This window comes from Cavia porcellus, unplaced genomic scaffold (assembly GCF_034190915.1).
Source record: "Cavia porcellus strain 051 isolate PalLab524CR breed Dunkin Hartley unplaced genomic scaffold, mCavPor4.1 scaffold_21, whole genome shotgun sequence".
In the NCBI taxonomy this organism is placed as follows: Eukaryota; Metazoa; Chordata; class Mammalia; order Rodentia; family Caviidae; genus Cavia; species Cavia porcellus.
In genome coordinates this window covers 36,661,673-36,688,615 of record NW_026947504.1, presented here as the reverse complement: position 1 = coordinate 36,688,615, position 26,943 = coordinate 36,661,673, and the positions used below count along the sequence as shown (strand labels likewise).

Sequence of the window (26,943 nt, the reverse complement as noted above, 5' to 3'; positions counted from 1 at the left end):
GCTCTCATGGGCAGAGCTGTTACTAAAATCCACGGAAAATCCACTCGTGTGTTGATGATGGCCAATTATCATGAGCTTTGGAACTAAAATACTGATCATCACTTGGTCTAAAAAATGTACAGGTGATGACCTAAACTTAGTAGACCACGGTGCATTGCCTCACCTGACTGTGACTCCTTGGGCCAGGCCCCACAACAGATTTTATCTTGGTGACCACTTCCTGTCCCCCCAGAGACAGGTATTTATAGCTTATCACACTGACGACAAGTTTACAAAACTCTCTTTAAGCCTTTATTTTGAGAATGTGTCCTTCTTCTCCTTTCTCTCCTCCCTGTTCCCCTCCCCGTGCCACACGCATTCCCTGCCGAGATGTGGGAGGTGCGTCCAAACAGTGTTGGGAGGTATGGCTTCACACTGCGCCCCAGCTCTACGCGCCATGCACCCCTCCCACCCCACCATTGCCGCGCGCCTGCCACCCCATGCACTCTGTTTACACCGCCCCCACCCTGCACGTGTCTCTAGAGCAATTCTGGCTCCACCCCATGTGCTACACACCCAGGCACCCCGCCCACTCTGCGTGCACTGTCCCCACCCTAAACGCTCCACCTGGGCTCTCCGGAGCAGTTCCAGCTCTGCACCATGCACTGCGCCTTGCGTATGTCATCGGAGTGGTCCCAGCCCCCATCCCAGAGCGCAGGTGTGGCTCTGACTGCAGGCGTGGCTCTGGCTGCCAGCGCAGAGACAAACACAATAAGTTGCAACAGACAATTCATTGTTGCTGATCTGATGGTGTATTTGTGCTTTCAGATACAAATTTCAGATTGTTTCTGCTGCCTTTTTCTTGTGTTCCAGCCATGAAAGATGTTTTCTTTCAGATCCAGACATACGCTTAGAGATGTTTCACAAATTTCTTCAGCATACAAATGTTAAAATGCTCATGGTTAATAGCCATTTAATGTTTTATATTAAGCTTACTGCCTATATTGTACTGTACTGTTAGCAATCTTCTAACAATGCTCATGGTTGATGTTAAGCTTACTGCCTATATTATACTGTACTGTTACCAATCTCCTAGATGTTTAACAACTAAAATTAAGAGGTAATTATAAATTCCTTTTGCTGAAAACCACTAGACATTAAATGACACCACAGCTGATTTCTTTCCTAAATAAAAAAATATTTAATAAAACAGGCCATCCTCCAAAAATTAGATGGCATTAGACATTTTAATAATATAAAGAGATACTTATATATGACATAAATGACATGTCAGTTCCTAAAATTCCCTGGATCTTATTCTCCTTATGGGAAGCCATTATTAAAATTATAAATACCCTGTTGATTGTATTTGACTCCTGCATACTTACTTAATTCTACAGATACCTTCTACTGTAGACCAGATCCCAAAACAAAAAGGCAAAACTTGACCCTCAAACCCCACAGAGACCTCCTTAATATGGCTTTTTGTGTTTTCAACAACAGAGATAACAGTAACACTTGTGACACTTGGAGTTCTGAGACAGGTAAACCAACACAAGGTGGAGCTGCCTGGCCCCCCCTATGGACCATGCCTCAAATGCAGCAGAAGGACATTGGGCAAGAGAGTGCCCCATCCTGGCGTTCCTTTGAGACCTTACCCCAGGGCGACTGGACTGTCCTAGCCACCAGAGAGTGGGTAAGCCATCCTAACTTCTAGCCCTCACAGGAAATGCCAACACTGCCAGATTCATCGCTGACAGATCTGCTTAAATTTGCTGCTGAAGACTCACGGGGCTAAGGGCCCACGGCCCCCTTTAAGGTGTCCATCTCAGGGTCCTAAGTCCCACTAAAAGTCTCAGGTAAGACATTCTCTATACTTGTGGACATAGGGGCCATATATATAGAGAGAGTTCTTCCTGAGTTTTCAGGCTGCTATATTAAGTCCTCAGTCTCTATAGGGAGTATTGATGGCCAACCTATGTCATTTACAAACAGGGCCTATATCATGCAGGTTCCAGACTGCTTCTTCCCAGTCCACCCAGTGGTGTCAAATCTTCCCTCCACCACTCACTCTGCAGTCCTAAATCTTAAAAATGCTTTTTGTTCCCTTGTGTTTATACAGGCTGACCCAGATACTCTGAGGTCTCAACAGCTTACACCTGTTATATCTCTCCTCAGAAATATATATCACCCCCTTCCTTTCTTATTCACCAGTTTCTCAGACACAACCCTGGTCAAGACTGACAGATAAATTTTATCTTCTTACCTTTGTTTATACTTTTTCAGGATACATAAAAGCCTTTCCCACAACCAGGAAAACTGCTGATATACTTACTAATGTCCTGTTACAGCAAATCATACCAAGGACTACAACCAAGTTACAGCAGTCCATACCTGGTCTTCTTGACAACCTCAACAGCAATCAAAGTTGCTAGACTGCCATCCTGGTTTCACATCACTCAGGCTAAGTGGTGCCCTTCCAGCCCTAGATATAACCATCCTTTTGCCCACTCATCTCCATCTCACCAAGGCCTCACAGCCACAACGCTCAGGCTATCATATTTTGTTATCCAATTTGGTTCCTAATTTCTTATCCTTTTTATAGCAGGACTCTCAACAGTATTTCCTAAAGACTCCCACATCATGCATACCAGAGACAAGTCTTACCTATCTACCCTCTTAACTTTTACCCTTTCAGATGGGGGAGTAATCACCTCTCATAACTTCACTCCTCCTAACCCCACATTTATTTTTCAGAATTCTACCTTACTGTGGCAATGATTCTACCTCAACGTGGTCCTGATATAATGACATATCAAAATCAAAGGCACCTTTCCTTTTACTTCACCTGGTTCCTTAAATATGACAATGCCATGCCTCTTCATGACATCTTGTCTCTTTGTTTTTTCAGTCTAACATACGTGCATTCACCAGTGATAAAGTTGTCCTGGATAAAACACCTGGCACCAGCTTTTACATGGACATCAACCATCATCCCATCGACACCCCTAAGCCCCAGTACAGTGCCCCCTTCCAGCAGGAATCAGCAAAAGAAAAAAATCTCCACCCTTTTTCCTAATAATCAAAAGACAGGAATGAAAGAATCTTGCCCTAGGCCAGACACTGTAGCCAGTAAAGCCTTGGAGGCAGAACCAAAGAGCTCTATCTTCCCTGCCCTTAGGAATTTACCTGTGGTGCGAAGTGAATACCAGTGGGCTCCCTGTGCATCAGTAATGCCCCTTAGGCTCCACCCCCAACCTAAGCTACATGTATGCCCCTACTCCATGTGTCCAAAGGAGAGATTGCCAGACCCCGGAGAGAATGCCAGACCCTGGAGGATCAGGGGGTCTCTTCCCCATTCTTAAAATAAAGGTCATTTATATTTCATACTTCTTTTCACTTCTATCACTGACAAATTGTGATAACTATTAGCCTGGTATCTATAACCATAGGAGGAAGAGACACAGAAGTGTAATATAATCCAACTTATACCAGGAACTTGTATGCAATGATTTCCCACTTAGTAGAATGAGTTTATGCTGTTGTGTGTGGGGTTCAAGAGAGTGGGGGTGGGATGGAGAGATGCATGAGGTTAAATACAGTAGGAGCAAGGTTGGATGGCACAGGATGATCATCCAGATTCTGTGTAACTGTAGGACACAGGAGGGAAGGATTAGAGGGGAAGGCCTAGGAGTTTTGAAGGGAACCAGAAAGGGAAGAGACCATATGGTGTTTACTCACATGAAAATATCATAGAGTCGTGAGATAGTTGACTAAAGAGAGGAGGAAAATAAGCAGAATAAAACAAAAAGAAAGGTGAATGATTTAAATCATGAATGAGACAGAAAAGAAGGAAGAAAAAACAGAAAAAGAAATAAGAAAGAGAAAAAAAATCCAGTAAACAAAAATATACTTACATATTGAAAAAACAGCAACATACAGAAAGAAAAACAAAATGAAAAAATGAGAAAAAAGGGGAAATAAGCAAACAAAAAAGAAACAATAAAAACAAACAACAAATAAAATGAAAAACAAAAGAAAGTAAAACAAAACATTAATCCAACCAAATACTAAAAGGGAAACCAATTAGACAGAGAAAAGTGAAAGTAAATTCCTCTAGTGTCTGTAGTTCTGTAGTAGGTTCAAGTCGGATTGCAGAAATACATACTTTTGCCAAGATTGCTGGTGGATTTTTGCTGAGTTTGGGTGTGATCCTTGCCTCCGGATGTAGGGGAGGGGATTAGTTTTCTGTGGCTGGAGTTCTCCACAGTTGGTTAGCAAGAAAAAAAAGAGAGAAAGAGCAAGAGAGAGAGAGAGAGAGAGAGAGAGAGAGAGAGAGAGAGAGAGAGAGAAGAAAATACAAGAGAAGGGGGTGGCACTACTCACCTTCTTCTATTCCTGTGTCTCTGTCCTCAAGCACAACACTGTCTCCTAACTTAGCACCTGCTGGCTTATATTATTTTTATTTGTTTATTTATTTATTTTTAATACTGGGAATAAAACTTACAACCTCATGCTTGCCAGTCAGATGCTTGTGCCACTGAGCTAAATCTCCGTTCTGGCTTATGTTATTACTGTTGCATGAGACCCTCCCATACCTCTAGTTCTGCCTGTCCATTGTGTGTGCCTTTGCAGGATCCTAGTGGGTTACTGGTGTTCCTGTAGGTTTCTGAGCTCTGAGTCTTGCTAGTAGATGGAGGGAGAGCAGATCTCAGACTCTTCACCAGCCACACCATTCCAGGTCAATGAAGGAAGGGAGGAGCATGAATTCTAAAAATAAACATTAAATTCTTATCATGTGTTGTGCATTTAGAATAGACACCCACATTTTCGCATCAGCTGTTTACTTGCTTATAAAACTTAAAATATAACATCAAAGATAAAAACCCATGTGAACTACAGTGTAAACACACAAAACTGTACCACAGACATAATCTTTGCATCACCTGTCACACTTAAGGATGTCTCACACATGAAAACTGCATGCTCCATTCACAAGTATCACTCACACTATGGCACATTTGTTTGCTTGTACTTTCTTATAGGGCACAGTTGACTTTTTTTTGTTTGTTTTCTTGTTGTAAGTCTTTGTGACACTGTACCTGCCTGGTCACCTGTCAGCTCACCAGTGTACTTTAGAAATTTTTTGTGCAGTTCCTTGGGAAGAATCCTTTTGTTCTCTTCTGCTATAAGTGATCTCTTATAAACTCCAGCCCCAAACCTCTAAAAAAATTTCTGTGATATTTTGCACTCATCTTCCTTGAAAACTATCAGACTATGCCACACACATTTGAGATCAAGTAAAACATAATTATGGACGAACACTTTATGACATCAGAGTTGCTGAATAACTAGTCAACCACATCTACTCCACCTTTGTTGTAGAAAGTTACTATCTCAAGTTTCCATTTTGTAGAGATTTCCTTATCAATATTTCCATCATGGTGAGATATTCACATCAACAGTATTGGCTTGCTTTTCTTTGCCATATACTAGGCCAATGCTATATCTTTCTGAAGCCCAAACATAGTACTATACAATTCTTTTTTGAAATTGCAATATTTCACTTGGAATTTCTGCTTTGTTCTCATGTGCAGTTCTTCTGCTGATAAACATGTGCTCCATCAGCAAGTGTCACATCAGTTGGAACCCAGAAACCTGTTGTTGAATGTCACATTCCTATTAGCTTGGGAGATAAGAGTAACAGGTCTGTTCATGACATCATTTGGTTTATTACTATATGAATAAGGACCTGGTGGCTGAGTTCTAGGATAAATTTCTAAATTGAAGACCAAATAAGCCTTTGCATCTATGAGGACATACATTTTTATGCCATATTTTGGAGGGTTTATTTTTATACACTGCTTGAAGCTATAGTGACCATGAACTGCTGCAAGATGTTCATCAATAGTCATGGATTCAGCTGATGTGTAAATTGTTTGACACTTACCTATAAATCTCTCCAACAATGGGTGGATAGCAGCCAGTGTTTTTAATTTTTTTGTTATTGGTGGGTAGTTTCTTTTAATCAGGGCACAGGCAATTAAATTTTTTTTGTTTTAAAGAGAATAAAACAAAACAGAACAGAACAAAGAAAATCAGAACAGAACAATGCAAGCAACACAGGGCTTCACAACAACAGGAAATCAACAGTGGCTACCATAATGTCTTTTGTTTTCTTTGAAATAGTTGACCATATCTTCACATACGATACAGTCAAACAAAACAAAATAGTATAAAGCCAATAAAAAAGTGAAAAAGCTTTGTGGGACTTCAAAATAAGACATTAGGAAATTACCAATAGCTAGCGGAGAGAGCCAGAAGACCTGCCTCTGCCTGCTGGGCACTGCCATCAGAAGACTCAGGCAATTTTGAAGGAAATTAAATGTCCTCAGTCATTGTTATTCTACAAACCTCAAGCCCACATCCATCACTTTTCCATGAGTCTTTTACATTTCTGTGATGACCATGAGAAAGCCCTGCTAAATATAGCAGTTTTATGAATGCTTTCAGTTCAGCCAGTGAGGTGTCATACTAAGTGCACTTTTGAGTATGGCTATCAGTGCATAGAGAACGTTTACTTGTATTTCAGCATTAATGAATTTCATAACGTATTATAGCATTTCATCTGTTACAGTTTCCAACATTGCAAGGCCTTTTGTCCTCTAGGTTTGCCCCCTGCCAAGATCCTCACTATATTTTTGGACCTAATTCTAACATTGGTCCATTTCATTTGTTTACAAGACAGTTTTATACCATTTTGACTAGTCAAATAGATACTCACATTACTGTTTTCTTTGTTGTCTAAATCAAGGAGGTCTGCATTCCTTGTGTCTGTATCAGTTGATTCTTGCTCCATTTTACTGTTATAGGAACTTTGGCTTGCATGGCCAACATTAATGCCATCATCATCTTCATCTTCCACGCGTGAGTGATCTGATGATTCACTTTTTATTTCCTTCAAAACTTGGAAATCTAGTTTTTCATGTGCTATACTGAATTGAACTATTTCTATCAGAAACATCAAAATAAATTCACATCCATTAATGTAAAGTGCGTGTTTACATAGCAGAAGAATGTTCAGGTAGACATATACAAAACTTGTTAGATGGGGCATAAATGAGAGTAAAAATCCCAGTTTGACACTTTTGCATACATGCACATACCAAGTAGGTAAACACAAAGATTGTTTCCTATATCCCCCAGATGCAACTACTGAGACACACAACAGAATATTATTGTGCTACAGTACAAATTTACAGTAGAAAGGTATGGGATGGGTTGTTGTAACCCAGTGTTGTATCTCTTGTGTTAGACATCATGCGTCTTCACACAAGAATAGTGGACAGGGCATATTTCCTGTGTGGAGAATTTAGCAGTATAATAAGCAGTGTCAGTTTTACGGAGCCTCTGCTGGAACCCAAGGAGACCATGAGTTTAGAGGGATTACTGAGGACTTCTGTGTGCTTTTAGGTGGCTGAGTGTTCCTGTAACTCTTTGTGTCCTCAGTCTGGAAGAAGGATTAGATAGGTTACAAAAACTGAATGCCAATCAACCTTATATTGCCAGATTTTAGGCATGCACCCCCTAAATAATTACCATGCCTATCCACAGAGCAAAGATGTGACTCAAAGTTATAAGATAATAAAGGAGAAATACAAAATGAAGGCCAAGCTTTGTTCTGCATTTAGCTACCCATTTGAGATAGAAGGTGGCTAGAAACAGCTGGAAGGAGAAGGGAGGGCCTGCCTTGGAGCCCACTTTCTGGGCTAAACTCACCTTCTGACTTAAACCTTAGCCCAGGACCAAGATGTCATGTTCTAAATACAGAAGGAGAAAGTAATTAACCCAGCTCACACACGGGAGGTCTCTGGACATGTCCCCAGTGATCTTCAGCAACGCTTGACTGACCCCATCTCTAATTACCATGTCATGAGCTATGCTGTTCTGAAACATACCCCTGTGGGCTTTGCCTAGAAAATGTCAAAAATTCCACCACCCAGTGAAACAGCAGAGTTAAGATGCTCATTGGTAAGAGCAAAATTTCAGGCCAACCCCTTCGATCCAGCCCCAGATCCTATCACTCAACACCCTGAGTGCCAAGCTTCTCATTGGCCTCCTCTCCCTGCGGGGAGGCTATTTTCACTTTTCAATAAATCTTTGACCTTGATGCTCCTTTTGAGTGCTCTGCTTAACTCTGTGTTCAGGACACCAAGAACCTGGGCACGGTCCCCAACCCAGTAACACAATGGGCATTTGTAGGCTCAAGGAAAAAGTTGCTACTTTTTTGTTGTTTTTTGTTTTACTTTTAGAAAGAGTGGGATCAAGTCCTTGACTGCTCCAGAAATGAACCGTGCACTCAGTAAGTAAAAGGTTAAGGGCCTGGAGTTTGTTCTTTGTTCCTGTGGTGGTTTCTGTCTGAAATAGGCCTCATCTTTTCCAAGAGCAGTGGTTTTTGTCTCACTGATTTTTGTGCAGATTGAGTCCTACTTCATTTCCTTTCCTTTCATTTTATTATTGTTATTACATTACCCTGTCTTGTACTCTACTTCCTTGGTCAATACACATAAGTGACGCACTACAGTGGTCAGTTAAAGACACTGCTTCTGAACTCACTCTGAGCACTAACCTTGGGTTGGGTGGTGTCGAAGAGGAAACGTTCCTTATCCCCATTTCTGGTAAATGAGTTCGGGTTTAGGTAGATGTAAAACACAATCAGAATGACCTCAACTTGCCTACCATCACTCATTCAGCGAATACTTACTAAACATCCACTTTGTGGGTTGCTCCATCAGATCGTCAGAGAGTGCAAAAGAGAGGCAGGCATGGTCCTTGCCTCCAAAGAAGTTGCATCTGAATAGGTAACCAGTGTAGGGAATGCCCCGGCAGAGGGCGGGGAGCTGAGGTGGGGCAGGGCACAGCCATTGGCCTCCTGCTTGGGAGGAAAGGCAGAGAACAGCAAAAGCGAGGTCAAGGTCGCAGGTGAGAGACAGTGGGTGGAATGTGTCTAAGGCCCTGAAAGAAATTCAGAGTGGTGGGCTTGAGCTGCCAGGGGAGAGGAGGCTGGGAGGAGGGTGGGAGCATCTCCCTCTGGACTTTGTTATTGAGATCAGTAACTTACAGCTCAACTCAGGGCAAGTTTCTTAAACTCTCCAGGTTCCTCTTCCTCCCTCTATAAGGACCTTAGGGTACTATACCTGGTAGATGTTTGATGGGAAAATGATAGAGGAGAATGCTCTGTAAGCAATGCATTATTCACAGTGGACAAACAGTATGTGCTAAGGGGCTCAGTAACTGCAGATTCTATAAGATACACAGCTCACTGTATGTCACAGAAAATGCCCCAACACAGGCCAATCCCAGAGCTGACCCTCAGTCCTTGGGAGCTAAGTGATGAGAAAGAACAGCTATTCCTGTCAGTTAGCATGGACTACCGAAGACCAAAGGGAGAGGAGCAGAAGGAGAGGGAAGAGGGTCTCTAACTGGGATTCAGTGTATTTGGGACCACCTGCTAGTCTGATCTTAGGCTAATAATTGATTAAGCCACATTCTGACTTTTAATGAGTCTGTAATTTAGATGAACTAAATTTCCTAAATGGATTCATTCTAACTCAATTTATTTCACTTCAATACATTTTAAACTCAGTTTGATAAATACAGCTTCACTACATGGCAAGGAAATTGTTTACAAATCTTATTGTCTATAGAAGATTTTCATCCCTGAAGGCATTATTAGAAAAAAGAAAGGCTTGGGTTCAGGATATTCATAAATACTGGAGACAGTTTATCATTACATTGACCAAGAAAGCCCCAGTGAGCATTACCTATGTAATCTCATTAACAAATTGTGCTTTTCTTCATTTGTTTAAACTGTGTATAATTTACACATGCTCTAAAGAAAAGCATTGGAAACTGTTGAAAGTTATTTAAAGATATTTAAAATGAGGACTAATTTAAAATGCTCAGGAGGTATAAATTTCATTTGGAGGAAAATCAAGCAATAAGCAGAAATACCTCCTCATTTCAACCTTTGTTATTGGGGTCCCTTCTAAATAGCTCATTTATTCCACTTTCTGGCCTCAGTGAGTAAAAAATTTTGTTTTTTCAATCTTTCTTTGATATCAAGGATGTTGTTTTGTTTGGGCAACATGAACACATTGAACATGACCATGAAATCAGACCATCATGAAAAGCCAGAGTGAGAAGAATGAGAGAGATAATGTCATAATCTACAACTCTGTCACACAGATTTGGGATCTAGAGAGACGAGCTGACTGTGTGAGATGCAGCCACAGACAGAACCCAGCTTTTCCTCTTCCTGCACTGGTTTCCTCCCCACGTCACTGCCACGTCTGCATATCACGTATAGATACATGCTTATCCCCAAGAAAGTAAACCTGGAAAAGAATTTCTACACAAACACAGTTATGTGGGTGTGTGCGTGTGATCTTGAGCCCAAGAATGTAGCTTTTTAAAATAACTGGTTATATGTTCATGTCATTGGTAGTTTCACTATAAATACATTTCACTACACGATCAAAGCATGAAATCTTGTACAATACTGTTTCTCAGTTGAAAACATGGAAATGCAACAAACCAAAAAAGAAAAAAATCCAAAATTCTATTGTCCATCTCATATTGATATGACAGGGACATGTGGGGTTCATGGGTGGATTTTTAAATAAAGATGAATTTTTTCAAAAGACAAATCAGTTTTCCTTTACCCCTTAGAAGATTCACCAGAGAGCTGCCAACCCGCCCCATCAGCCTCATCTTCTGTTTAATCAAACTCTTCCCTGCTGGGAACTGTGCTGAGGGCGTTGGAAATCACATGCTCTTTGGTCTTATGGCCTGTCCCGGCTGGATCGTGGGAGGCTGGGAGAGTGCTGCAGGCCAGCGCAGAGAGTCATTTCCTAACCACATGGGCTGCTCTTGGTGCAAGCAAAATGTTTTCAAGTCTATGTTTAAGAAAAAGAAGCCCTAGCTGAGTGTGGTGGCACTCCGAGAGGCTGAGGCAGGAGGATCACAAATTCAAGCCCTGTCTAGGCAACTTAGACACTTAGTGAGACTGAGGATCTAACTCAGTGTGAAGGATGGATTTAATTCTCAATGACAGAGAGAGAGGGAGAGAGAAAGACAAAGAGAGAGAGAGAGAAAGAGAGAGAGAGAGAAAGGTGGTTCCTGAGCAAAAAGTGAACTCTCAGTGATAGGAGAAGGAAGGAAAAGTATAGTGAACTATAATCCTATATGTATTTGCTACCTTAAAAATGTATTTAATTATAGTGTATATGTGTACCTGTACATTTTTAAGTATACAGCTCAGTAATGATAAGTATATTTTACATTGCGGTGTGGAAATCCCCTAGAGCATTTTCATGTTCTTAAACTGAAACTGTCCCCATTTAGTGAGAACTCTCTATACACTTCCCCTAACCCCAGAGACTCGCCGTATTACTCTCTGTGACTCTATATTTGCCTCATCTAAGCAATTCCTGTAAGTGACGTTATGTAACATTTTCTTCTACAACTTGAGTTTTTCTCTTAGCTTATATCTTTAAGATTCGTCCGTGTTATAACAAGCCAGAATTTTCTTCCTTTTTAAGCTTGAAAAACATCCCATTGCATGTACCACATTCTCTTTGCCTGTTTAGTCATGGATAAACACTTGGTTACTTCTGCTTCTTGGCTATTGTGAATTCAGCCCTATCGTTTTAACTGTTTTATGAAAACTGAGGATTGGGTAAAGGAAAAGACAGCTTACTCTGACCTGCATATACAGATTGACAAGGTGGAGCTAAGTCAAGCTTTGGAAAAAGTGTGCACGGATTCTCCTGGGCTTCACAAAGTTAGTCTTTACAATGTTCCTGTGTGCATCTGTATTTGAGGCTATACATAGAGTTTTGGGGAAATGATTTGTAATGGTAATGTGTTGTGTTCGAGCAAAATGACTGTGCAAAGGCCCAGGAGAATCAGCACCCTTAGATCCTTTAGAAAAGAGTCACATGGGGAACTGAGCCCTCCTCTCATGAACCAGGGACAGACAGCCTTTTTTCTACTGTTATAGCAGTCACCTGATCCTTTGGCCATATGTTAGATGCTTGCTTACTTTTTAAAGACATCATACTCACCAGATGTTGTACAGGAAGTCATGGTTCAATGAATGGTGGCCAGGTATTCTCTATTTCCAGTAAAATTCCATATTAATGAAAGAACTATTTCCAAACTGGAGGTGAATATAATGAGAAGTTATTGGCTGTGGAGTCCAAACACATGAGTGTAAATATCATCTCTAAAACTTTCAAGCTGTGTGACCTGGTGTGAGTTAGTTAACTTCTCTGAGCCTAAGGGAGTCTCAGTTTGGAAATGCAGATGACAGGAGCACTCAAATCATGATTGGGCTGGAACATGTTAAGTGCTGTGGCATGAGAAGTGCTCAGCCTGTGGCACTGTCTGCAGGCAGTGGAATCTCGGAGAGGTGGGGTCTTGTTGGAAGTCTTCCAATCAGCAGCAGCCCCCGAAGACAATGGTGGAGCCCTGGCCTCCCTCCTTCTCTTTGCATCTTGGTTGCCAAGGTGAGCAGCTTCCTCTACCATGTGCTCCCTGCCAAAGCAATAGGGCCAACTGACTGTGGATTGAAGGGTCTAACCTGTGAGCCAAATTAAACCTTTCTTCTTTTTAAATTGATTTACCTTGGCTATTTATTACAGTAACAGAAAGCTAAACAACAGATGGAGCATTCACAATAGTGTCTGACAAATCGATCAATTGGCGAATAAATAGGTTAAGAGCTACATAGATAATGTAACAAAGAAAAGTCTTTAATATGATGTGTGTTATTTAGAGAGATAATAAAACCATCTCCCTTGTTCATCTATAATAGAATTTGTTCCTGTCTTGCTCAATACAGATGAGATTCTGCTTAGAGAGATAAGTGTACAGAGGCCACAAGAAAAGAGTCCCTAAGGGGTAAATGAATGGGTGAAAAAAGGAGCACACAGCACTATGATTGTGCCCTGGGACACTGGGTGTGTACAACCAGGAAAGAGCTTTTACAGCAGCAAGATGAAATGGATCATCTTGACAGAACCTAGTCCACTGTGGTCATTATTCACAATCTTTGTTATTCATGACCTTGTCTTAAAATATAATGTGCCACCCTCCAGCGACAGGAACCAGGAGCTGGTGAAACAGACTGAAGAGCACATGGGAGGATGAGGGAGCGATGTAGTACTTGTGAGTGCTGAGCAAAAGGACACTGGGGGAATCAGTGGCCACACAGACTCAGTTTACCACAAAGCCTCCCTCCCTTCATATGGAGAGACAGCCTGGAAACCTCTTCCTGGGGTGATGGTCAAGTTGTACCCCCTAATTTCTCCTGCCCAGGTTCCTCTAGCAACAGAATATGTTTAATAATGCCGTGATGCATATAAATCTTTTTTAATCAGTCATGCAAAGAGTTATCTGTATTATTTCTTTTCCTCCACTGGACAAAATAGCCAACACCTGGGACTTAAAGGAGGAGAAGGTTATGTTGGCCCAGGGTTTCAGAGAGGTGAGTCCATGCATGGTCAGCTGGCTCCAGTGGACAGAGTGCATGAGGAAAGCTCTTCAGTCCATGGTACTGGAGCAGAGAAAGAGAAGACAGGAGTGTGGCCAAGGATAACCCTACTGGACTCCATCTCCAGTGACCCAGCTCTTCTGAGCAGGCTCTGCCTCCTCAGGGCACGTCTGTCCCCAAGCTCTCAATGGATGCATCCACCAATGAGTACAGTGCAGCACCTCCACAAAGGATCTCATGTCAGAGCCCCACCTCTGCACACATGAGACTTCTGGGGAAATGGGGACCATTTTAGGTCTATACTATGACAGTACTAAAGGGAACACTTCCTTCCAAGTGTGCCTCTTCTAAGACAGATGTGGAGGGTTTTCAGGGCTGTGACTCTTACTCTTTCTCAGTTTAGCTATAAAAGGGCACAATATACTCTCCAGCTGCCTTTCATCTCGTATTCTGGAGGGATCTGGCATCTCTGCAGAGAGACGTTTTTTTTAGGATCCTTAGGAAGTTTCCAGAGGTTGTGCAGCTATGCATGTGGCTGGGATGGGAGCTCCAGCGCCAGGTGAATGGTTTTACTGTCATGTGACATGCTCTAGCTGTCTTAGCCAAGTATTTCAGCCTCTTTTCTGGTGAAGGTTCTTCTCTACACTTCTGAAAATAAGGGTGGGAAGGAAATGGTTAGGATTCTGGAGATTTGAGGATTTTTGTTTATTTTTGCAGTGCTAGGGATTGAAACCACACTAGGCAAGTACTTTACCACTGGAGTACATAGTTCTACTGCAGATTTTTTATTTTGAGATAGTGTCTCACTCAGTTGACCACACTGATGTTGAACCTGCAATCATCCTGCTTGGGATTTTGTTTTATGGCGCGAAATGACATCGCTGACCTAATCACTGCTGTAGTTACCAAACCATCTGTTAAGGGCACTATTTGCTCTGCATTTATTCAGTTTAACAAACATCTCTTCACCGCCTACCTAGGCTGAGCATGAGGGACACAGGAGTGAGGCCAGCAGAGCCCTGCCCAGAAGAAGCTCACATCACATGGCTTTGTCAGCAGACACACAGGAAGCATTCATCTGAGGGAAGTTTAAGGAGGGGACTTAACCACAGAAGGCCAAGCCACAGGGAATCGGTGAAGAATGCTTGCATTCTCATAATAGAAACAGAAGCCACTACTACTGCAGCCTGATGGTGCAACAGAACAAGTAATGATATCAGAGCCAATGAGCACTGAGTCTGGAAGAAGGTTCTGGAAGAAGATGCTGTCAAGAAGCCCCACTGTCAGGAGCCAGCAAGGAAATCAGCTTTACCAGAATTGCATTTGACAGGGAGGCAGTGAGGAGCAGGGCAGGTACTGAGAACTCGCCCTTCGAGTTTTCCATCACTGACCCCAACTGGGGGAGGACAGGAGAGCCCAGGATGCAGACCTCAGAGTTAGCTCCTGAGGCACTGAGTAGGCAGCAAAAAGAGGCACGTGGACCTGTGCTCCAGGAGTATAATCAAGATTTAGTGTGCTCACCTGATCACTCCATTATCCCAACCCTGGCCAACAAGCTCTCGCTGTGGAGCACAGAATGGTGAGAACTTGGTGGGTCCCATCCACTGGGCATCACTGAGGCCACTCTCTCTGACACCTGGTCACTGGAAACTGGACACTCCCAGAGGACCTGCAAATAGGGAAAGACTTTTCCAGGAGCCGAAGTGAATCTGTAGTGGCACGGCCACTGAAGTGTCAGGGAGACTGAACAAGATCAGTCAGAGGAGCTACCTGGGAGCAGGCTCACAACCGCACAGAATGAGACAGTCTCTGTCCTTAAGCAACTTTTAATCCCTTTTGGAAGCAAATGCATAAGAAAATTAAATAAGTAAATAAATGACAATAACATCCAAGACACCAAAACTAAAAGCAGTGAAAAGGCGGCCCAGCAGCTAACAAGTGTACAGTCCATTCCTCTGTTTTGCTGGTAGGTGGGGTGGTGACCAGCAGTCAGGGACATCACAGCATTCTGTGCTACCGCTGCTCTTGGTGTGCATGTGCACAGACACACATGTACACACTGTGTACCTGCACTCATGTCCACCCTGGACAAATATTCATGTACAACATGCACATGAGCATCTACAAGGATGCACACACACCACGGGATGCATTTCTGCTGACAGCAGCTTTCCTTATCTGTGTTTCTGAGGTGAACACATGCAAAAATGGGGGAGAGGTGGAGAGCTGACAGGAGATGGATAGACACGTGGTATTGTTTTGCTGCCCAGGCTGCTTGTTCTGTAGACAAATGCTTTTGATGCTTAAGTTATCCTAATAAATGAAGATCCTCCCACTTTGTTGAGCCCTGGGCAATTTTACTGCTATTTAAACACCAGCTACAAACCTTAGGAATTTGGAACTAGAGAATCTTAGCTCGTTATGGAGTGCTGTAACAGAAACCTGAGACTGAGTAGTTTACAAAAACAAATTTGTTTCTCAAAGTCTTGGAGGCAGGGAAGTCCAAGGTCATGGTAGTGGTAAGTTTGGTATCTGGGGAGAATCAGGTCTCTGCTTCCAAGATGGGCTTGGAATGCTCCGCCCCATAGAGAGGAACATTGTTCTGCATGTTGTAGAAATGTGAACCCACTCCCATAGGCTCCCTTTACTGCTCATCCACCACAATGAGGGTGGGACCTCCCATCCTACGCAACTCTCATCATGGCCACCTCCTAACACTGCTGCTCTAGGAATTAAATGTCAACTTGAGTTTTGGAGGGGGCATGTTCAACCAACAACCTAGGACACAGATGATTCTGGCCTAGCTCCCATGTGGGCATTCATTCCAACAAGACTGACAGCAGAATAAAGCACATCTATTTAATGATTTCCTTAAAAAAAATTCCTCCTAATTTCAGAGTCCCCAGCATCCTAGGACCATTTTGGGTGATAGAAGGCGAGGCAGTTCCACTAACTGGACGGGAAGGGGAGACACTGGTTTGCCACTGCTTCTGCCTTCGCCTTTCTCGGGGAGGATGTTTGTCCCTGGATTCCTTCTATCATTTCCTCCTGGACCCAACTCAGTAGAACAGTCAGTGGTTAGAATTACCCAGATACTGTATGTCAGTTGGTCCGTCATGTGTAATGGTCAAATGTCCAAAGGCAAAAGGAACTTCAGGTTATCCTCCTGAGGCCCTTCAGACTGTTGGGGGAATGTGGAGACCTTGGAGAATGATGGGGAGGAAACATTTCCTAGTGCCCCTTCAATGTCAACCTCAAACCCCCAATGCTCACTTCAATTGTCTTCTAAAGACAGCTGGTAAATTCTACCTTCTGCAACAAAGACACAAGCAGTGTGACCATTCTGTGGGGATCAAAACGTTAAACAAATTTGGAAAAATGGTTTTGTTTGTGAACGTGCCTGTGGTTTCATCACATTCCCCCAAAACAGCACATTTCACTGGACCCATGTAAAACCTTTATGGGAATTGATGAGAACTGCAATGGAATTCTCCAAACACTGAAACATGCTTGCTGACTCTTGGTCATAGATCTTCTTGCACTGCTTGGTACAAGAAAATCAATTCAAAAAATTGATTCCATCTACAAAAATGGATTTTTGATAGCTGGCAAGTGGATTTCTTGTGCTGGTCTATGATTAGGGGACATCTCATTTGGAAACTTGAAAGGGGCTGGTTTACTAGTAGACCCGAGCCTGTACACTGCAATGTTTGTACTTTTGACTGTCCCAACTCACTTTGGTGTGTGTGTGTGTGTGAGAGAGAGAGAGAGAGAGAGAGAGAGAGAGAGAGACAGAGAGAGAGAGAGACAGAGAGAGAGAGAGACAGAGAGGGAGAGAGATTGGGGATTGAGCCAAGGAAGCACTGAGCTACACTATTGGTCCTTTCTTTTATGTTGAGGCAGAATCTAACTATGCTGCCTCTACTGACATCAAACTTGTGTTTCTCTTGCCTGTTTCTTGAGCAGCTGGAATCGCAGCCATGCAGCACCATGCTCAGCTTCTTCCTAACCTTAGTTAAGGATGTGTCAGTATCCTTGCTCCCTGTCCAGCCTCACAGGATCTACAGACCAGTGATTGATACCCAAAGAGGCAGGTAATACATGTTTGATAAACAAGTTCCTGGTTCAAGGCAAGAGTCCAGCATCAGCAGCCACTTACCTACTCCAGTGTCAGGCTGATCACCACTTCCCCATGAGAGCTGTCTGAGGGTCCCAAGCCTTTTGATTCCATGTATTAGTGTTTAGACTGATGTTTGGTGTCACTAAGAGCTTCCCACAAAGACTGCTCCCTCTGTGTGACCTGTCTTGAGTACTACATTAATTAAAAATGACCCATGTCACAATGGCCCTGCTATAGTATCACCCAATCCCACAATTATGATGCATGACATCAAGGGAAATTATCACCGTGAGCTAACCCCAGAGACTTTATGACATCTAGCAGACTTTTGTCCCCTTAGGGATGGACACTTTTCTCTGTCTTCTAAGTGCGGTCTGGCTGTCCACAGGAGGCTACAGACAGCTTTCCTTCTCCAAGGCTCAATTTTCGAAAAAATCTCTTCTTCTCACTGGTCAGAGAAAGCAGGACTGGTGGGGAGACAAAGGAACACGATGCCAACATGTAAAATAAAAAGAATTGTTAAGTGTGTATTCTTTTTTTGTCAGATGCTAAGAAAGCTATTTTCAGTTCTAGAACTTCCTTTAAAATAAACAAAAACCAGTGGGTTTCTTTCTTTTGTGAACTCTTGCTATTCTTTTTTCCTTCCAAGTTCACTGCAAGAATCCATAACCAGGCTAAAGAACAAGTATTCTTATATAACCTAAAAGCAAAAGAACTGTTGGTGATAGAAATAACACTTTACACTTACAGAGTATTTTTCAACTTTAAAGCCCTTTATAAACATTAACTATTTAATGCCATTAGTAACAAAGTTCTTACTTTGTTTGCTTCTAGGTTTAAAATCAGTAATGGACTGAATTATGTCTTCCTGCGGAGGGACCTGGCATATTTTTCAAACAGACAACTTTGGAGGAGAGGCTTTTTCTGTCCAATTCTGCAGTCAAATCTTAAAAATCAGTATTCAAGAAAGGGGAACAAAAGAATTCCATCCGCAGCCGATCTCTCCTTGTTGTCAGCCTTTCTGTGATAAAGTCAGAAAATGTTTTCAGAACTGAATCTTGACTGCGGCTCTCTGGACAGCAGCCATGCTCGGATGCTACCAGGCTCTGATGGCCCCAGTAGGAATTTCCATAAACAGACATCCCGATTCTGTTCATGTATATCTGAAATAAAACCAACATCAATCCTAATGTTGCCTGGGCTACTACTGTCTCAGGTATATTTTGTCTTCCCTTTTTGTTATTTGAATCAACAGACCAGTAAAGTCACTGGCTAAGATCCTAGTGCCCTTCCTTTGCACACTTTCACTCTCCCCAACAACTGCCTCCAGATAAGGTCAAGGAATAAAACCATAAAGCCCTCTGCCCCGCACAAGAGCAAATCAGCAGTCCACCTTGCCAGGCCTGTAGGTGATATCCCTATGCTGAATTTGCCCTTCTCTGAGCCTCCCTTTCTTTTCTGTACAATTCTATTCAATTTTTAAGTATATTTTTGTTCTAGAGCAGTCGTCTGGGCAGTGACCTTCCTGTGTGTTTTTCTGGGGGTCCCACTCTCCTCAGGAGGCTCTCGTGTAGAGAAGATCTAGGAAACTGCTGAGCATTCCATTCATAGTTCAGACTTCCTGAACTGGAACAGGAACCTTGGTCCTCTGAGCTGATGTTGAGGGTGCCCAAGACATCTCAGTGTTTGAGAAATTCTTCCCAATTCAGCTTCATCTCAGGACCATGCAGCTCCCAGCTACTGGACTGGGTCGGGACATAATTCAGTTTCTTTCTTGGGGTTAAATGCTTCTCTGGCACTTCTGATGCTGCTTTACAAAATGCTTCCTTTGTCTGCTCAAGTGGGTACAACCATTTCAGACACCTCTACTTGCTATTACACTGAGAGGTAGTTTTATTTGGAGATTTTCACAGAATAAGTGGCTAACATTTCTTGAGCACCTAACACTTGGTTCGGGTCAGTGTACTTTGAGACACTACCATTTAAAATGCTACACGTATTCTGCAAGGTAAAGCTACTTCGCATTCAGCATGTCAAATGTGCCCCCTCAAAACCCATGTGCTGGAAATTTAAACCCAGTACAGCAGTGTTAGGAAATGGGGATTAAGCAAAAGCGTATGAGAGCATAGTGGGTTAATGTCACTGTCTTGGACCTGGGTTAGTTATTAGAGAATGGATTTGTTACACTGAAAGTGAGTTTGGCCTCTGTTTTGGGCTCCCCTTTCTGACCTTTCACCATGTCGGCACTTGCCTGGTATCGTTGCCATGATTTTGGATTCTGCCTTCAGGACCATGGGTCAAATAAACTTCTGTTGTTGAGAAGTCACTAAGCCTTAAGTATTCTCTCATCGCAGCAGAAAATAGCATAAGACAATGTCTAAAGACTCATGATCCTTCCCCAAAGTCTGATTCTGTCACAGTCAGCTCCGTGCATGGGGCCAGTATTATCACTCTAGTAGCATGCCCCAGAAAATGGAGTTACCTTCTCTACCCTCTCCTGTCAGCCCATTGGCTGGACTCTTGGATTTTCTGCAACCCACCTACTTGTTTTCCCCAGTTGTTGCTATATTTGTCTCTATGGGATGCAAACTTACAGAGAACAGAAGCCTGGCCTCTCTTGTCCACTATTCCATTAATAAGCCTAGGATGGCGCCGGGAACACCTGCATGAATAAGTGCTTGAGTGAATGGATGCATGGTTTGGGGCAGAGTTTTATTCATCTCTCACTGACACCCTCTCTACATTGGTCTCCCAAGCTCCGTTCTTGACCTCACCAATTATATTTTCACTCTGTAGCCAACTGATTCTTTAAAACCACATGTAACTCAATGCCCCACCTGCTGGCTTCCTGGGGCTCATGGTGTAGACTGCAGGCCAACTTCTCGATGGTTTGCAAAGCCTAGTGTGCTCCAACTCCCACCTGCCCCCCTCAGCCTTCTCTTGCAGTCCTGTGTCCCCCTGTCATCATTGAGGGACATCCCTGCCATTCTCAGCACCTTTGCTTGGGATATTCTTCTCCACCGTCCCCTACCTCCCACCCTGTCACCTAAGATGACCTTCATGAATTCTTTCCATCTCCCCATAAAGAGTTTCTTTAAGCAGCTTTCCTTGCCGCTGTGCTCTGTGACTGGGCTTATGATGTAATATTCATTATTTCTCAGATTTTTCCTCTATGTTACCTATTAGATTTCGCAGCAATATAATTATTTCCTTTTTTGGAAAAACCATCATCTGCCCAATTATACTCTGAGCACTGTCATGGCATAAAGACTGCACTGTGTCTGTCTCTGTATGTCTAGCGTAGAATTTGGAACTGGAGGAGAAGAATAATCTCTAAAGTCTCTTAGTTGGAAAAGACCCTGTAACAAAAGACAGGTCATAAGGAGAAAAAACAACAAAAATATATTAATGTATGTATTTCATATATATTTGGGAAACACCCAAGAAATGAGTAGTTCTCAAAAAGATTCCCTGGAATTCTGCTCCATAAAGCATCTCCAACCAAGAACAGTGAGCTTTTAGAGAGGTGGCAGGTGAATCCTTAGAGGCAGCTGGGAGCGTAGGGGAAGGCACATAGCTATGGGATGGTTAGTAATTAAATACGGAAGTAGATTGGGTATATAGATTCTTCGGTAAGGATCTAGAGTGGTCTTTAGCAGTTCAATTTGCTCTCTTTCTGGAAGTCAGAACAGAATAGTTTTCATCTATAAATCTACATCTTGCTTTTAGGCTAATACAAAGTACAGAGTTTCCCTGTATCTACTTTTTAATTGCCTGCAGCTCAACTATCCCTCATATGTTATAGTTAGAATTGTGCATCCTTTCTCGATAACACCCTGATTACTCCCTTTTAACTCAGATCTATTGACTATTTTTTTTTCTGAGATAAAGTGTTGCATGTTTCCCATGCTCTTCTTGAACTGTTAAACTCAAGTGCTCCTCCTACCTCGCTCTCAGCTAGGACTACAGATCTATACCATCATATCTGACCTATTAACTTTTAACTTTTAAGGCTCATGTCCCTTCACTATCCTACATTACTGTGAAATTCCAACCCTGGGACTGGTTAAGAACTGATGCCTCTTTATAGAAGAAACCATGAAAGGAATCATAGATGTTTTCAGGCTTGTAATGAAGTATACAGTATGGAGACCTCACAACTGCAGCTGCTGTGTGAGTTTGTATTGAGCTTCCAGTCTGTCGCTGGTCTTGGAGTTCCCTGAAAAGCCCAAGGGATTTCATCCCCCCCCCCAATTTTATTTTAAAGAGAATAAAACCAAACCAAACAGAATAAAGTCAATCAAAATAAAACAGTACAAGTGATACAAGATTTTAAAACACGATAATAGCAAATTAACACACACTCATGCATGCATATAAGTTCTAAAACATTTATGAGAATCAAAAATGTAATGCATGATGAAATGAACAGCTACTTTAAAGAAAAAGACATACTAAGGTACCCAGTACTGATTCCATAGCATCATGCTGTGAAATCCAGCAACACTGCTATTCTTTGTTCAGAGTGATTTTAATCTGTTTTGTTTTGTTTAATTTCAACATATGTGAAGGTGTGGACAACTATTTTGAAGAGCATGAGAAACACTATGGCAGCCATTGTTGACTTCCTTATTGCCTGATCTTGAAGACCTAAAATGCCTTCATCATCCTGTTCTGATCAGTTCTATACTATTTTGTTTTGTATGAATTCATTGTATGTGAAGACATGGACACTATTTGGAAGAAAACAGACAATATGATAGACAATGAAGATCTCTGGTTGTCTTGCTTTGAAATCTGTGTCTCTTACATTGTTTTCTTATGATGTTTTGTTATGTTTAATTTTACCCTCTTTAAAAATAAAAAATAAATAAAATTCCTTTTACTGTGTAATAAAAAAAGGCAAATCTACAGTGGTTACCACAATGCCTCTTGTTAGCTTCAAAATTGCTGCCCATACTATCAGACATAATAAAATTAATTAAACAAAACAAAACAGAATAAAGTCAATCAAAACAGAACATTGAAGAAAACAAAATAATAAAATGGAACAAAACAGTGAGAACAATATTGAATTTCAAAAACAAGACAGAAGGAAATCCCCCATAGTTGCTATAATGCATATTGTTATCCCCTAAATAGATACTTAGACTACTGGCCTGAAGAGTCAATCAGACAATACGAGAATTAACTTGTTTTTGTACCCCAGTTGCTATCAGTTCAGCCTGTGATCCTCAGAAACAGCTGGCTGCTTGGGGGAAGGGAGGCTCTTCTTGTCTCCCAGCCTGTGTGCCTGCTGGCTCACGGGAAGTGCAAATTGGCTTCTCTTTTCTCTTCCCAGCCCTGCATGCTTGCTGTTGACTCATGGAAGGAGTGAATTGGGTGATGGTTTCCTTCTTGTTTCTTGCCCTAGTCCTCTGAGTTAATAATCCTCGTTCTACAGCTACTGGCTTCTCTCTCTATCCAAAATCACTCCATCCAGGCCTATTATGGTGTGAAAAAAATCAACTCATCATTGGTCTACCTGAATATGGACAAAGCAGAGTCCTTCATGTGAAAACACTGCATTCCTATTGGCAATGACTGAATACTTATATGGCAAGATTGCAATTCAGTCTTACTGTTTTAAATTGATTTTGTACTGAACCAAGATGCTCAGGCACTGTAAGGGAGCATTCTCCTGTGCGGCTCCTGTAATTATTCACACCTTTACCAGATACCCCTTGGGGAAGTCAGTGTCTGGAAATGGGTGCTGAAATAGAACCCTAGCTCCAGCTGTCTGGACCATTCTCCCCAAGTTCTTATGGGTCTCTATAGCTGTGTCCACTTATTTTCTTTAAACCTCCCCTTGACTACACATGCAGTTATAGGTCTTCGTTTATAATACAATTTTATTTTCACAAAGGTTTTACTGTTAGTTTCTCTCTGTTCTCCATCCCTGATGCACATGACTTAGTCTTAGCGGGTCATGTACTAAGCCCAAATTTCTTCTTTCCCTTAGTGGGACTGTGGTTGAAGCTCAGTTCTTTTGGAAACTCCTACATTACTTAGAACTTCGTTATTGTGGAGCGGCAAGGACAAATTATATCACGTGCCTGGTGTTGCGCACATAGAGACTTCTAGGCTCATACATAGTGAGATATCACAGACCAGTGATGGCAAACCATTTAGAGTTTTCAGTGATCTAAAGAGCCCACTGTGGCATGCTTGCCCTAGGTTTACCACTGCTGGCATAGACATCGGAGTTGGAGCGAACCAGTTCTAGCTACTTGATGGAGCTGACTCTGAGTGAGCTACAAATCCTTCACTGGCTTTCTGTGTTAAAGCTCTGCATCTGTCTGAGGACTGTGTGCCTTGCCTGATGAGCCAAAATTTGGTATGAGGAAACAAAACTCCCTATGCCACCGTTTATGATGGAAGTCTCAATGATGCATGATGCTGCGATGCCTCAGAAAGCAAGATAACATATTGTTCAACTGAGAACTCTCTGATTCCCCCACAAAATCCTATAGAAGTAAATATTAACCCAAAGGGAAAAATAAGTTTCCCATTAGTCAATAGCATAATGCTCTATCTCTTATCAGACCCTGACTGAGTCAATGTCCTCTACTCCACTGTTCTCTGGTCTCCCTAAACGCCCTGGGAAGCTGAGTGCGTTCAATGGAGTGACAGAGTTGGAGATTTTTGGACTTAGCCTGATGAGAGCTCTGACCCTTTGGACCCCTTTCATTCTTAGCTATTGTTCTATCTCTTTTATCATTTGTCATACTCTCTCCCAGGTGACTAAGGGCTTTCACTGCATTGTCCAGACCACAGTTAGCAACAGAGTCCAGACTCCAACGCCAACCCTTGGAACAGTTGTTTGACCTCCTAGAGCCTTGAGTTTCTTATTAGTAAAATAAGCACAGTAAAACAAGTAATGAAATGCAGGTAAGGAGCTTAATTAGGCAGGTGTTAAATACAGACACTCCTTGCCTTAATGATAGGGTCGTATCCCAATAAACCCCATATAAGTTGAAAATACTATAAGTTAAAAACACAGAGGTCCCACCTCACCTGCCAAGCACCCTAATTCAGCAGCACACCACACCGCAGGGTTAGCTCTGTCATGATCATGGGGCAGATGGGCGGTTACAGTCTCTGCTGCTGCCCAGCATCATGAAAAATCACACACAGCTACCACTAGGCTAAGAAAAGATCAAACTCAAAATTTGATCTGTAATCCCAGCACTGGTGACGTTGAGGCAGTAGGATCAGTGCATATTTGAGGCCAGTCTGGGTTACATAGTGAGATCAAGGCCAACCTCTTATTAGTCATAAAACAAACAAATGAACGAGTGTAGTTGTTATTAAATATGTATCACTTTTGCATCATTTAAAGTCAAAAGATCATGAGTCTGTCCGTGTGAAATAACTGCTGGTTCCCCATGTTTTCCTCTATCACCATGGTAAATGTTCTGGAAATGTCTGTTTCAGGCTCTCTCTATGAATTTTGGCCAGACTTCCACCCAGACCTTCACATGCCCTGGGATAGGGCTCCCTGTGAAGACTCTGCTGGGCCCTCATCCTCCCTCCACAGGCACCACCCCCTCCCCGTCAGACACAGTAAGGTCTCAGCCCACAACCCAACCCTTAGGCTCGCTCTACCAAAGGACGTGTGCCAATGCAGCTTGGTTGCCATGAACAACAGACTGTCCTGCTATTATCAAGAAACTGCAATATTATTTCTTCCACAATAGAGAGGAGGACATGGGTCTCATGAAGGGTAGATATGAAAGGATTCCATTGCGCTGAGACATCCCAAGTAGCAAACGTGAATACCAACCCCAGGAGAAGAAAGTACATACATTTAGGCCAGTGTGGCAAACTGACAGTGCTAGCCAGCTGACCACACCTTTGCTCTTGTTTTCTGGTCAGGAATGTCCCAGTGTACTGCTATCACAGAAACCTGTAAGAAGGCCCGTGACCCAAACTTTCAAGAAGTCACATGCCTGGGCGCTTATCATGTCTCAGGCAGTGCTGATGTGCTTTTATATGGGATAGTCACACTGAAAGTTGAGGTTTGCCATGGTTCCAGCTCTGTCATTCTCTGCAGGGTGGCAGGGGATAGGGATACGTGGCTTGCATACCAAGTTCAGTCCCTTTCCAAGGCTGTCACCAATCATTCAACCAGTCAGGGACAAGTCACATTCCTTGAGTAACAAATAGTTTAGAAATCGATGATAAATAACAGAAGCCCTTCAAAGGAAAGAGCACAGTGACAAGTACTCCAAGCTGAGGTCAAGACTTGGTGTCAGGCAGATGGGAGCCATCCTGGGACAGTCAGCAAAGGTGCTGTAAGCAGCAGTACTGCACCAGAAGACTGGACCAGCAAGGACCCTGGAGGGTAGACAGTCCCAGTCCCTGGGCACTGTGGCTGCAACCCACCAAGGCCAGTGAGCCAAAAGCAGGAGGGAGAGGAAAGGATGAAATAAAGAGCAAGACAGAGCGTGCCTGTAACATCACAGGAGGCAGCCCCTTCCTTCCTGGGTAGCTCACAAGTGGAGCAAAAGGGCGCACTTCCCCTGGCCCAGGCCAAGGCAGGGTTAGCATGCGCCTCCTGGAGAAGCCCAGGAAGCAGGGACTGAGGACAGAGGGACAGGCAGAATCTTCCCAACTTATGCTTGCCTGAAAGAAGGCTGCCTGAGCAGAGGAAACCAGCCTGGCTCTGTCCCTTTAAGTGAAGAGATGGACAGAGTCACAGCCACTGTCTTTGGGACATCCCAGTGGCCCTCCCTGAAGCCTGCGGAGTGGGAGTTGGCATGGAGACCATTCAAGCTGCACTGTGGTGCCTGGGGATAAGCTCTAGTCAGGAGCAGGACTGCGGGGGAGGTTCAGGGTTACCCACGGAAAGGTCCTGCCAACCATGGAGGTGTCCTCCCTCTGCTTTGGGGGGCCCTGGCACTAGTCATCAAGGTGTACATCAGTAGATCCTCATTGAAAGGATCAAAACAGAGCTCCTCCTTAAGCATCAGAAAGAGATTTCTAAGCCGAAACCAAAGTTAATAAATATACAGTTGAACTTGAAGTTGAATGCAGGTCAAATATTTTGTCCTTAGCTGCAAACAAAATCAAAGAAAAATATGTTTCAAGCCACTCTCAGATGTACGGGCTCTGCATTCTCTTAGGAAATTGCTTTAAACCATTTTATCTTATCTGACGGTCATCTGTGATCTCTCTTTATGTCTATTTTGTATATGGAAATGTACCTCAACTTAAAAAAAAAGTAGATGATATTTCATTTAAA

General features: G+C 42.7%; 2 long non-coding RNA genes across 2 annotated transcripts; both read right to left on the bottom strand.

The window, feature by feature from the left end:
• Window positions 1-783: 783 nt before the first annotated feature.
• On the bottom strand, window positions 784-6,984 carry LOC134472044 (uncharacterized). Its single transcript, XR_010041868.1, has 3 exons — window positions 6,764-6,984; window positions 4,578-4,749; window positions 784-910 (listed from the first exon to the last, which is right to left on the bottom strand). It is a non-coding gene; the product is annotated as an uncharacterized LOC134472044 (long non-coding RNA).
• Window positions 6,985-12,113: 5,129 nt separating this feature from the next.
• Window positions 12,114-17,847, bottom strand: LOC134472042 (uncharacterized). Its single transcript, XR_010041867.1, has 3 exons — window positions 17,697-17,847; window positions 15,059-15,206; window positions 12,114-12,579 (listed from the first exon to the last, which is right to left on the bottom strand). It is a non-coding gene; the product is annotated as an uncharacterized LOC134472042 (long non-coding RNA).
• Window positions 17,848-26,943: the final 9,096 nt, after the last annotated feature.